Raw genomic sequence first — 12,733 nt, forward strand, 5'->3', positions numbered from 1 at the left:
GGACATCAACAAGCATTTTGAATGTAGCAATGTCAGGCCTGAGGACTTTGTCAAGTTCGCTTCTTTTCAACTCAAGGATCAAGCTGCCGAGTGGTATCAACAATACAAAGATTCCAGAGGAGGTCGTGTGATTACCTGGGATGATTTCCGTCAAGACTTCAAAGCTCACCACATTCCACAAAGTGTTGTTGAGAGCAAGCGTGAGGAGTTCCGCAATCTCAAGCAAGGCAGCATGTCCGTGTATCAATACAATACTCAGTTTCAGAAACTCGCTCGCTTCGCTAAGCAAGACGTTCCTGATGAAAAGAGCATGATCTATCAATTCAGAGGTGGTCTCAGAGAAGATCTGCAATTACCTCTTGTGCTTTTTGAGCCGACCAAGTATGATGATTTCTACAATATGGCTCTGAAGCAAGAGGCTGCTCAGCTCAAGTGTGAGGCTTCTAAGAAGAGAGTCAGGGACGCAGTTCAGTCTTCTTCTTCCTCACTAGTGGCTGCTAAGCAACAGAAGTTCTGGTTGCCTCCTCCTCCTCCGTTTCGTCAGCCTTACCAGCAGAAGAACAAAGGTGGCCATGGATCTTCCCACCCACCCAACCCTGGCTATCAGAACAAGTCTCAGAATCAAGCTCCAAAGTCGAATGCTCCTTATCATCGTCCACTCTCAGAGGTGACTTGCAACAAGTGTCAGCAGAAATGTCACTATGCTAACAAGTGTTTCAACCAAAGGCGCCTTCCGCCTCCTCCTCCTGTGAGATCTTCCAGCAATGCAGTGGTCAAGCATAATCCCAAGTCTGCTAAGGTGAACATGATGAATGCAGCTCAAGCGAAGGAATCTACTGATGTGATAATGGGTAATCTCTCAGTTAATGATATTCCTGCAAAAGTTTTATTTGATACTGGTGCATCTCTTTCTTTCATTTCAAGACCTTTTGCATCCAAGCATGAGTTGGTTTTTTAAGATTTGCCTAGACCGTTATCAGTTGTCTCTCCGGGTAAATTCATTAACGCAAGCTCCATGGTTCCGGATGTTTCCATCAAGATGGGGAACTATAAATTTCTGTCTTCTCCAATTGTTCTTGGTGACTCGGATATTGATCTAATTCTCGGGATGGACTGGCTTTCTAAGCACAAGGCTCGACTTGATTGTGCTGCCAGGGAAATTCAATTGACACACTCTTCTGAGGATGTTATCATCTATGCCGCTCGTGATGAAACCATTCGGTTGTTTTCTCTCAATGAGAAGGGCGAATTGGATGCTATTTCTCAAATTCCAGTCATTTGTGAGTATCAAGATGTCTTTCTAGAAGAGCTTTCGGGTATGCCTCCTCACCGGCCAGTTGAGTTCGTTATCGATCTTGAGCCCGGCACTGAACCCGTTTGCAAGCGTCCATACAAGCTTGGACCCAAGGAGCTGAAGGAATTGAAGAAACAGCTCGATGAACAAGAGCGTCTGGGTTTGATCAGACCGAGTTCATCTCCATGGGGTTGTGGTGTTCTTTTTGTCCAGAAGAAGGATGGCACGGACAGACTTTGTGTCGACTACCGTCCATTGAACAAGAAGACAATCAAGAACAAGTATCCACTTCCCAACATCCATGAGCTATTCGAGCAACTCAAAGGTGCTAAAGTATTCTCCAAGCTTGACCTTCGTATGGGTTATCATCAGATTCGCATTCGTGAAGAAGATATTCCCAAGACAGCATTCAGAACAAGCTTTGGTTCTTATGAATATACTGTCATGTCTTTCGGCCTTGTCAATGCTCCTCCAACATTCTCTCGGATGATGAATTTCATCTTCAACCCTTATACCAATGAATTCGTCCTGGTGTATCTCGATGATATCTTGGTCTTCTCCAAGAATAAGAAGGATCATGCCAAACATTTGCGATTGGTGCTTGACAAGCTCAGAGAGTATCAATTCTATGCGAAGTTTTCCAAATGTGAGTTTTGGCTTGATGAAGTTCTTTACCTTGGTCATATCATCTCTGCCAAGGGCATCGCTGTTAATCCCGAGAAGGTGTCCGCAATTGTGAATTGGGAACCTCCTCAGAATGTCAAGCAGCTTCGCAGTTTTCTTGGTCTTGCAAGCTATTGCCGAAGATTCGTTGAGAATTTCTCTAAGATTGCAAAGCCTCTTTCCAACCTCCTCCAGAAGCATGTGAAGTATGTCTGGACTCCTGAGTGTGACGTTGCTTTCATCGCTCTCAAAGAGAAACTCGTCATAGCTCCTGTCTTAACTCCTCCTGACGAATCCAAGCCATTCGAAGTTTTCTGTGATGCTTCTCTTCAAGGTCTCGGTGCTGTGTTAATGCAAGAGAAGAAAGTTGTGGCCTATACCTCTCGTCAGTTGAAGCCCAACGAAAAGAACTACCCCACTCACGATCTTGAGTTGGCGGCAGTTGTCCATGCATTAATAACATGGAGACATCTCTTGTTGGGAAGAAAAGTGGACATATTCACCGATCACAAGAGTCTCAAGTACATCTTCACTCAGCCAAACCTCAACCTCAGGCAAACTCGATGGGTCGAGATGATTCAAGAGTACAATCCGAGTATTGAATATACTCCAGGCAAGGCCAATGTCATTGCAGATGCTTTGAGCAGGAAGGCTTATTGCAACAGTTTAATCCTCAAGCCCTTTCAACCGGATCTTTGTGAAGCTTTCCGCAAGCTGAATCTCCAAGTTGTTCCTCAAGGCTTTCTTGCCAACCTCATAGTCTCTCCTACTTTGGAAGATCAAATTCGTGAGGCACAACTCCTGGATACCATGGTGAAGAAGGTGAAACGTGGTATCGACAAGGGTCTTTCCAAATACAAGTGCTATCGCATTGATGAAAGAGATACTTTATTCTTTGAGGACCGGATTGTGGTTCCTAAAGGTGATCTAAGGAAAGTCATTATGAACGAGGCGCGCAATTCTCTTCTTTCCATTCATCCTGGAAGTACGAAGATGTACCATGACCTCAAGCAGTCGTATTGGTGGACTCGAATGAAGCGAGAAATTGCTCAATTCGTGAATGAATGTGATGTCTGTCGAAGGGTGAAAGCAGAACACCAACGACCAGCTGGTCTCCTCCAACCTCTTGCTATCCTAGAATGGAAGTTTGATCATATCGAAATGGACTTGGTGACTGGATTTCCCAAGTCCAAGCGTGGAAATGATGTTATCTTCGTTATCATTGACAAGCTTACAAAAGTGGCTCATTTCCTTCCAATCAAAGAATCTATCACAGCAGCTCAGTTGGCAGAGCTATACACCTCCAGGATTGTCTCCTTGCACGGCATTCCACAATTGATTTCTTCAGATCGTGGAAGCATCTTCACTTCTAAGTTCTGGGACTCCCTCCAGAAGGCCATGGGCACCAACATTCGCTTCAGCACAGCTTTCCATCCTCAAATTGGTGGCCAAGTCGAGCGAGTCAATCAAATCCTTGAAGATATGCTCAGGGCTTGTGTCATTTCCTTTGGCATGAAATGGGAAGATTGTCTTCCATATGCCGAATTCTCCTACAACAACAGCTTCCAAGCGAGTTCGGGCAAGGCCCCATTCGAAATTCTATATGGCGGAAAGTGTCGTACTCCTCTCAATTGGTCAGAGACTGGTGAACGCCAACTTCTTGGCAATGACTTAATCATAGAGGCTGAAGAAATGTGTAAAGTCATCCGTGAAAATCTCAAAGCCGCGCAATCGCGCCAGAAGAGTTACTATGATAGTAAGCACCGTAATGTGGCTTTCGATATCGGAGACCATGTCTACCTCCGCGTCTCTCCAATGAAAGGCACTCGTCGCTTCGGTATCAAAGGGAAGCTTGCCCCTAGATACGTGGGTCCTTTCAAGATCATTGGCAAAAGAGGCGACCTCGCCTATCAACTGGAGCTTCCCTCCAACTTCGCGAACTTGCACGATGTGTTCCACGTGTCACAGCTTCGCAAGTGCTTCAAGACTCCTGAGTGCACCATCAACTTCGAAGAGATTGACCTCCAAGAAGATCTGTCTTATCATGAGCACCCCGTTGCTATTCTTGAAGAAACTGAGCGCAAGACTCGCAACAAGTCAATCAAATTCCTGAAAGTGAAGTGGTCACACCATTCTGACCGAGAAGCCACTTGGGAGCGCGAGGACCACCTCCGTTTCGAATATCCGGAGTTCTTTCAGTCCTAGATCTCAGGACGAGATCCTCTCGTAGTGGTGGAGTGTTGTAACACCCGGGATGTAACTTTCCATATTTGTAACTCCAACTCTTGCCATTTTCGGCTATGTGTTATGATATTCCCTCCGTGGTTGGGTTTTGTCTTTCGTTTTGCATTTTGTTCATGCCATGCATCTCATATCATGTCATCATGTGCATTGCATTTGCATACGTGTTCGTCTCATGCATCCGAGCATTTTCCCCGTTGTCCGTTTTGCAATCCGACACTCCCACATGCACCGGCGCACCCCTCTTGTTTTTTTTCGTGAGCGGGTGTTAAACGTTCTCAGAATGGACCGAGGTTTGCCAAGTGGCCTTGGTACACCACCAGTAGACCACCTGTCAAGTTTCGTTCCATCTGGAGGTCGTTTGACGCTCCAACGGTTAACCGGGTAACCGCAAAGGTCTTTGGGTGTTGCAGCAAACCCCCCCCCCCAAACAGTCCAATAACCCTTCTAAGCCCCCTCCATGCTCTTGGTTGTTCGATCACGATCGTGTGGGCGAAAACCGCACTCCATTTGGAGTCTCCTAGCTCCCTCTACCTATAAATATGTGTTCCCCCTCCGAAATCCGGGTCCCGAAACCCTAGCCCCGCTCCCTCCGCGCGCCGGACATGTCCGCCCGGCGCCGGACAAAAGCCGCCGCCGCCCGCAACCACCGCGCCACCGCGCCGCCGGCGGCCCGCGGGGCCCGACCGCCGCCGCCCGCCCCCGAGGCTCCAACGCCGCCCGCGGCTCCTCCGCCGCCCGAGCGACGCCCCGCCGCCCGCTGTCCGCCGCCGTTCGCCGCGCCGTCGCCGCCTCCACTGCCTCCGCTCGCGCCCACCTCGACCTTGGAGCCCGTCGCCGTCCACGCCCGCGCTCCCTCTCCGGCGCTCGTCCCCGGCCGCCGTCGCCTCCTTCCTCGCCGCCCAAGCCTCGGATCCGGCGAGATCCGGCCGCCGTCTTCCTCTCCGCCGCACCTCGGTTCGCGTGCGCCCCGAACCCTAGATCTGCAGGTTGTCCGAGATTTTCTCAGTCCTTATTTTCTTACATTCTGGAGCCCTGCTCATCGCATCACATCTCATTGCATACTGCTCCGTTTTGCGTGCATGATATATCGAAATGTTCGTCTCGAGATGCTATTCATTTTGTTCCATTGTGCCATGCACGTTTGAGTCCATCTTGATGCCCAAATCGCTGGTGCAAAAATGATATATGATGTTTTCTGCTGTTGCTTATCAGAACTTGGTGATTTGTTATTTTTGTTGCATTTGATGTGTGCATATTATGGGCATGATCTCTACAGGTGTTTTGATCTATGCCATGCCATCTTTACAGAGGTGTATTCCATGTATTTTTGTGATCTATGTGGTGACTAGCACAAGCATGCAAACTAGGCTTCGTGATGTTTCTGTTTCCAGGGACTTAGGATTTTCACCGTCTGTTACTGCTGTTATTTTATTGCTATGTATCCATGTAGCTAAAGAGAGATCCATGCTTCTTTTGGGCATGTTCAGTAAAGATGTTTTGTAGATACAGTTGTGCTCTATCCATCCGTGCCCCTGTTTGCAATTATGGAGTGCCCTAGCATGTCTCAATCTTGCTCTACTTTTGTTATAAAATGTTCCTGGCAGATTGGTTACATGTTAGTCAATTTTGCCAAGGTTGTTGTAGTTGATCCATACATGCTATGAACTTGCTCTTGCTATGGTTAGCTTCACAAACATGCCATCTTGCTGTAGGTATGCTTGTTTTGTCATGCATTTCCTTGTGTTGAGTGAATCAGGCTCACAAAGATGCCTTCATAATTCTGTTAATGCCATGTTCTATTTTCTGCCAAGTCTGAAACCTGTTAAAGAAACTTGCTATATTTACATGGGTGCCATCATGTCTTCTGATTCTTTTTGGCTCATGGTTAGTAAGGGACTTTTGTTCAATGCATTTAGTTGATTCATGCCATGCCTTGTTTTGCTATGTTAAGTTCATGTAGCATGTAGATTACTTGCTCTGAACATGCCTACCTGATGTTGTTTCAGCCATGTCCAGTAATTTCACAGTGTCTGTGAAACTGATATCTTTTGCACTTTTGCCATGCTTGTTTGAACCTGTTATGGTGTGATCTAGCTGTAGCTCAGTGTTCATATTTTGTCAAGCATCTCCTGTAGATTACTGCCATATGCTTTGTTGCTATGTTGGGGTGCTGTAGCATAGTTGCTTGATGTATTCTAAGTGCAATCATGTTGTTAATCACAGAATCGTGTCATTCTTGTTTTGCTTGCCATTTGCAAACCGTGCATCCGTTTCCGGTGATCTTTATATCGATTTAGACCAAAATCATCTCATCTTTCCAGTGGCATACTTGGTTTGCCAAGTTATTGCCTTGTTCATTCTTTTTCTTCCGGAGTACGCATATGCATCACATATCATATCTCGCATATCATGCATGTTTTGCATCATGTTGCTTGTGCATTTCCCGTGATTGATTGTGGTTCTTTTGCGTGTTTTCTTGTTGTGGGTAGAGCCAGGAGACGAGATCGTGAAGGAGGAACCAGTTGAGTACGCTTACGAGGATCAAGCTTTCGACAACTCTGAGAACCTTGCAGGCGAGATGACCATACCCTCGAAATCACTTCTATCTTTGTTTTGCTAGTTGTTCGTTCTATTGCCATGCAGCGGTACCTACCACTTGCTATATCATGCCCCCCATATTGCCATGTCAAGCCTCTAACCATCCTTTCCTAGCAAACCGTTGTTTGGCTAAGTTACCGCTTTTGCTCAGCCCTTCTTATAGCGTTGCTAGTTGCAGGTGAAGTTGAAGTTGGTTCCATGTTGGAACATGGATATTTTGGAATATCACAATATCTCTTATTTAATTAATGCATCTATATATTTGGTAAAGGGTGGAAGGCTCGGCCTTATGCCTGGTGTTTTGTTCCACTCTTGCCGCCCTAGTTCCCGTCATACCGGTATTATGTTCCTTGAGTTTGCGTTCCTTACGCGGTTAGGTGATTTACGGGACCCCCTTGACAGTTCGCCTTGAATAAAACTCCTCCAGCAAGGCCCAACCTTAGTTTTACCATTTGCCACCTAAGACTTTTTCCCTTGGTTTTCGCGAGCCCGAGGGTCATCTTTATTTTACCCCCCCCCCGGACCAGTGCTCCTTCGAGTGCTGGCCCAAACCGAGCGATGTCCGGCGCCCCCTGGGCAACCAGGGTCTATGCCAACCCGGCGTCTGGCTCATCCGGTCTGCCCCTGAGAACAAGATATGTGCAGCTCCTATCGGGATTTGTCGGCACATTCGGGTGGCTTTGCTGGTCTTCTTTTACCATTGTCGAAATGTCTTGTAAACCGGGATTCCGAGACTGATCGGGTCTTTTCGGGAGAAGGTTTATCCTTCGTTGACCATGAGAGATTATAATGGGCTAAGTTGGGACACCCCTGCAGGGTATTATCTTTCGAAAGTCGTGCCCGCGGTTATGAGGCAGATGGGAATTTGTTAATGTCCGGTTGTAGAGAACTTGTCACTTGACTTAATTAAAATACATCAACCGTGTGTGTAGCCATGATGGTCTCTTCTCGACGGAGTCCGGGAAGTGAACACGGTTGGAGGTATGTATGCACGTAAGTAGTTTTTCAGGATCACTTCTTGATCATTTTCTAGCTTTGCGACCGTTGCGTTGCTTCTCTTCTTGCTCTCATTTGCGTATGTTAGCCACCATATATGCTTAGTGCCTGCTGCAGCTCCACCTCATTACACCATCCTTTCCTATAAGCTTAAATAGTCTTGATCTCGCGGGTGTGAGATTGCTGAGTCCTCGTGACTCACAGATTCTAAAAAACGGCTGCAGGTGCCGACGATGCCAGTGCAGGTGACGCAACCGAGCTCAAGTGGGAGTTCGACGAGGAACGTGGTCATTACTATGTTTCTTTTCCTGATGATCAGTAGTGGAGCCCAGTTGGGACGATCCGGGATCTAGCATTTGGGGTCATCTTATTTTCATTTGGATTTTGACCGTAGTCGGTCTATGTGTGGATTTTGGATGATGTATGAATTATTTATGTATTGTGTGAAGTGGTGATTGTAAGCCAACTCTCATTATCCCTTTCTTGTTCATTACATGGGATTGTGTGAAGATAACCCTTCTTGCGACAATACTACAATGCGGTTATGCCTCTAAGTCGTGCCTCAACATGTGGGAGATATAGCCGCATCGTGGGCGTTACACATCGTTACTTCACCCTTAACTAGTTTCTGTTCATTCTGCAACTCCCGTTTCAAGTTACTACTTTTTGCAACTGAACCAGTATCAAATACCGACGGGTTGCTATAAACACTAGTAAAGTATACATCAATAACATGTATATCAAATATACCTTTGTTCACTTTGCCATCCTTCTTATCCGCCACTTACTTGGGGTAGTTCCGCTTCGAGTGACCAGTTCGTTTGCAGTAAAAGCACTTAGTCTCAGGCTTAGGTCCAGACTTGTGCTTCTTCACTTGAGCAGCAACTTGCTTGCCGTTCTTCTTGAAATTCCCCTTCTTCCCTTTGCCCTTTTTCTTTGGTCTTTTCAACTATCAACACTTGATACTTTTCTTGATTTCAACCTTCGTCGATTTCAGCATCACGAAGAGCTTTGGGAATCGTTTCCGTTATCCCTTTCATATTATAGTTCATCAAGAAGTTCTAGTAACTTGGTGATAGTGACTAGAGAACTCTGTCAATCAGTATCTTATCTGGAAGATTAACTCGCACTTGATTCAAGTGATTGTAGTACTCGGGCATTCTGAGCACATGCTCACTAGCTGAGCAACTCTCCTCCATCTTGTAGGCATAGTACTGTCAGAGGTCTCATACCTCTTGACACGGGCATGAGTCTGAAATACTAATTTCAACTCTTGGAACAGCTTATATGCTCCATGACGTTCAAAACATTTTTGAAGTCCCGGTTTTAAGCCGTAAAGCATGGTGCACTAAACTATCAAGTAGTCATCATACCGAGCTTTTGTCAAAATGTTCATAACGTCTGCATCTGCTCCTGCAATAGGTCTGTCACCTAGAGGTGTATCAAGGACATAATTCTTCTGTGCAACAATGAGGATAATCCTCACATCACGGATCCAATCCGCATCATTGCTACTAACATCTTTCAACTTAGTTTTCTCTAGGAACACATCAAAAAATAAAATAGGGGAGCTAAACGCGAGCTATTGATCTACAACATAGATATGCTAATACTACCAGGACTAAGTTCTTGATAAATTAACGTTCAATTAATCATATTATTTAAGAACTCCCACCTAGATAGACATCCCTCTAATTCTCTAAGTGATCACGTGATCCATATCAACTAAACCATGTCCGATCATCACATGAGATGGAGTAGTTTCAATGGTGAACATCACTATGTTGATCATATCTACTATATGATTCACGCTCGACCTTTCGGTCTCAGTGTTCCGAGGCCATATCTGCATATGCTAGGCTCGTCAAGTTTAACCCGAGTATTCTGCGTGTGCAAAAACTGGCTTGCACCAGTTGTAGATGAACATAGAGCTTTTCACACCCGATCATCACGTGGTGTCTCGGCACGATGAACTTTGGCAATGGTGCATACTAAGGGAGAACACTTTTATCTTGAAATTTTAGTGAGAGATCATCTTATAATGCTACCGTCAAACAAAGCAAGATAAGATACATAAAAGATAAACATCACATGCAATCAATATAAGTGATATGATATGGCCATCATCATCTCGTGCTTGTGATCTCCATCTTCGAAGCACCGTCATGATCACCATCGTCACCGGCGCGACACCTTGATCTCCATCGTAGCATCGTTGTCGTATCGCCAACTATTGCTTCTACGACTATCGCTACCGCTTAGTGATAAAGTAAAGCAATTACAAGGCATTTGCATTGCATACAATAAAGCGACAACCATATGGCTCCTGCCAGTTGCCGATAACTCGGTTACAAAACATGATCATCTCATACAATAAAATATAGCATCATGCCTTGACCATATCACATTACAACATGCCCTGCAAAAACAAGTTAGACGTCCTCTACTTTGTTGTTGCAAGTTTTACGTGGTTGCTACGGGCTGAGCAAGAACCGTTCTTACCTACGCATCAAAACCACAACGATAGTTCGTCAAGTTAGTGTTGTTTTAACCTTCTCAAGGACCGGGCGTAGCCACACTTGGTTCAACTAAAGTTGGAGAAACTGACACCCGCCAGCCACCTATGTGCAAAGCACGTCGGTAGAACCACTCTCGTGTAAGCGTACGCGTAATGTCGGTATGGGCTGCTTCATCCAACAATACCGCCGAACCAAAGTGTGACATGCTGGTAAGCAGTATGACTTGTATCGCCCACAACTCACTTGTGTTCTACTTGTGCATGTAACATCTACGCATAAAACCAGGCTCGGACGGCACTGTTGGGGAACGTAGTAATTTCAAAAAAAATCCTACGCACACACAGGATCTTGGTGATGCATTGCAATGAGAGGGGAGAGTGTTGTCCACGTACCCTCATAGACCGAAAGAAGAAGCGTTAGCACAACGCGGTTGATGTAGTCATACGTCTTCACGATCCGACCGATCCAAGTATCGAACGTACGGCACCTCCGAGTTCAACACACGTTCAGCTCGATGACGTTCCGCGAACTCCGATCCAGTAGAGCTTCACGGGAGAGTTCCATCAGCACGACGGCGTGGTGACGGTGATGATGTTGCTACCAACGCAGGGCTTCTCCTAAGCACCGCTACGATATGACCGAGGTGGAATATGGTGGAGGGGGCACCGCACACGGCTGGAATAGATCAACAGATCAACTTGTGTGTCTAGAGGTGCCCCTGCCCCTGTATATAAAGGATCAGGGGGAGGAGGCCGGCGGCAAGGAGGAGGGCGCGCGAGGGAGGAGTCCTACTCCCACCGGGAGTAGGACTCCCTCTTTTCCTAGTTGGAGTAGGAGGGGGAAAGGAAGGGAAGGAGAGAGGGGGAAGGAAAGGGGGCGCCGCCCCCTCCTTGTCCAATTCGGCCTAGAGGGGGAGGGGGCGCGCGGCCAGCCCTAGCCGCTCCTCCTCTTCTCCACTAAGGCCCATCTCGGCCCATTAAACTCCCCGAGGGGTTCCGGTAACCTCCGGGTACTCCGGTATATGTCCGAAACTCTCTGAAACCATTCCGGTGTCCGAACATAGTCGTCTAATATTATCGATCTTTATGTCTCGACAATTTCGATACTCCTCGTCATGTCCGTGATCATATCCGGGACTCCGATCTACCTTCGGTACATCAAAACACAAAACTCATAATACCGATCGTCATCTAACTTTAAGCGTGCGGACCCTACGGGTTCAAGAACTATGTAGACATGACCAAGATACGTCTTCGGTCAATAACCAATAGCGGAACCTGGATGCTCATATTGGCTCCCACATATTCTACGAAGATCTTTATCGGTCAAAACGCATAACAACATACGTTGTTCCCTTTGTCATCGGTATGTTACTTGCCCGAGATTCGATCGTCGGTATCTCAATACCTAGTTCAATCTCATTACCGGCAAGTCTCTTTACTCGTTCCGTAATGCATCATCCGGCAACTAACTCATTAGTCACATTGCTTGCAAGGCTTATAGTGATGTACATTACCGAGAGGGCCCAGAGATACCTCTCCGACAATCGGAGTGACAAATCCTAATCTCGAAATACGCCAACTCAACAAGTACCTTCGGAGACACCTGTAGAGCACCTTTATAATCACCCAGTTACGCTGTGATGTTTGGTAGCACACAAAGTGTTCCTCCGGTAAACGGCATTTGCATAATCTCATAGTCATAGGAACATGTATAAGTCATGAAGAAAGCAATAGCAACATACTAAACGATCAAGTGCTAAGCTAACGGAATGGGTCAAGTCAATCACATCATTCTCCTAATGATGTGATCCCGTTAATCAAATGACAACTCATGTCTATGGTTAGGAAACATAACCATCTTTGATTAACGAGCTAGTCAAGTAGAGGCATACTAGTGACACCATATTTGTCTATGTATTCACACATGTATTATGTTTCTGGTTAATACAATTCTAGCATGAATAATAAACATGTATTATGAAATAAGGAAATAAATAATAACTTTACTATTGCCTCTAGGGCATATTTCCTTCAACGCCCCCACCCTCGTGGGCCCCTCAGAGCTCCACCGACCTACTTCTTTCGCCTATATATACTCTTATACCCTGAAAATCGAGGGGAGCCACGAAACGACTTTTCCACCGCCGCAACCTTCTGTACCCATGAGATCCCATCTTGGGGCCTTTTCCTGCGATCTGCCGGAGGGGGATTCGATCACGGAGGGCTTCTACATCAACACCTTAGCCTCTCCGATGATGTGTGAGTAGTTTACCACAGACCTTCGGGTCAATAGTTATTAGCTAGATGGCTTCTTCTCTCTCTTTGGATCTCAATACAAGTTTCTCGATGTTCTTGGAGATCTATTCGATGTAATTCTTTTTGAGGTGTGTTTGCCGAGATCCGATGAATTGTGGGTT

The sequence above is a fragment of the Triticum aestivum genome, chromosome 6D, assembly GCF_018294505.1.
Source record: "Triticum aestivum cultivar Chinese Spring chromosome 6D, IWGSC CS RefSeq v2.1, whole genome shotgun sequence".
NCBI classification, from domain to species: domain Eukaryota; kingdom Viridiplantae; phylum Streptophyta; class Magnoliopsida; order Poales; family Poaceae; genus Triticum; species Triticum aestivum.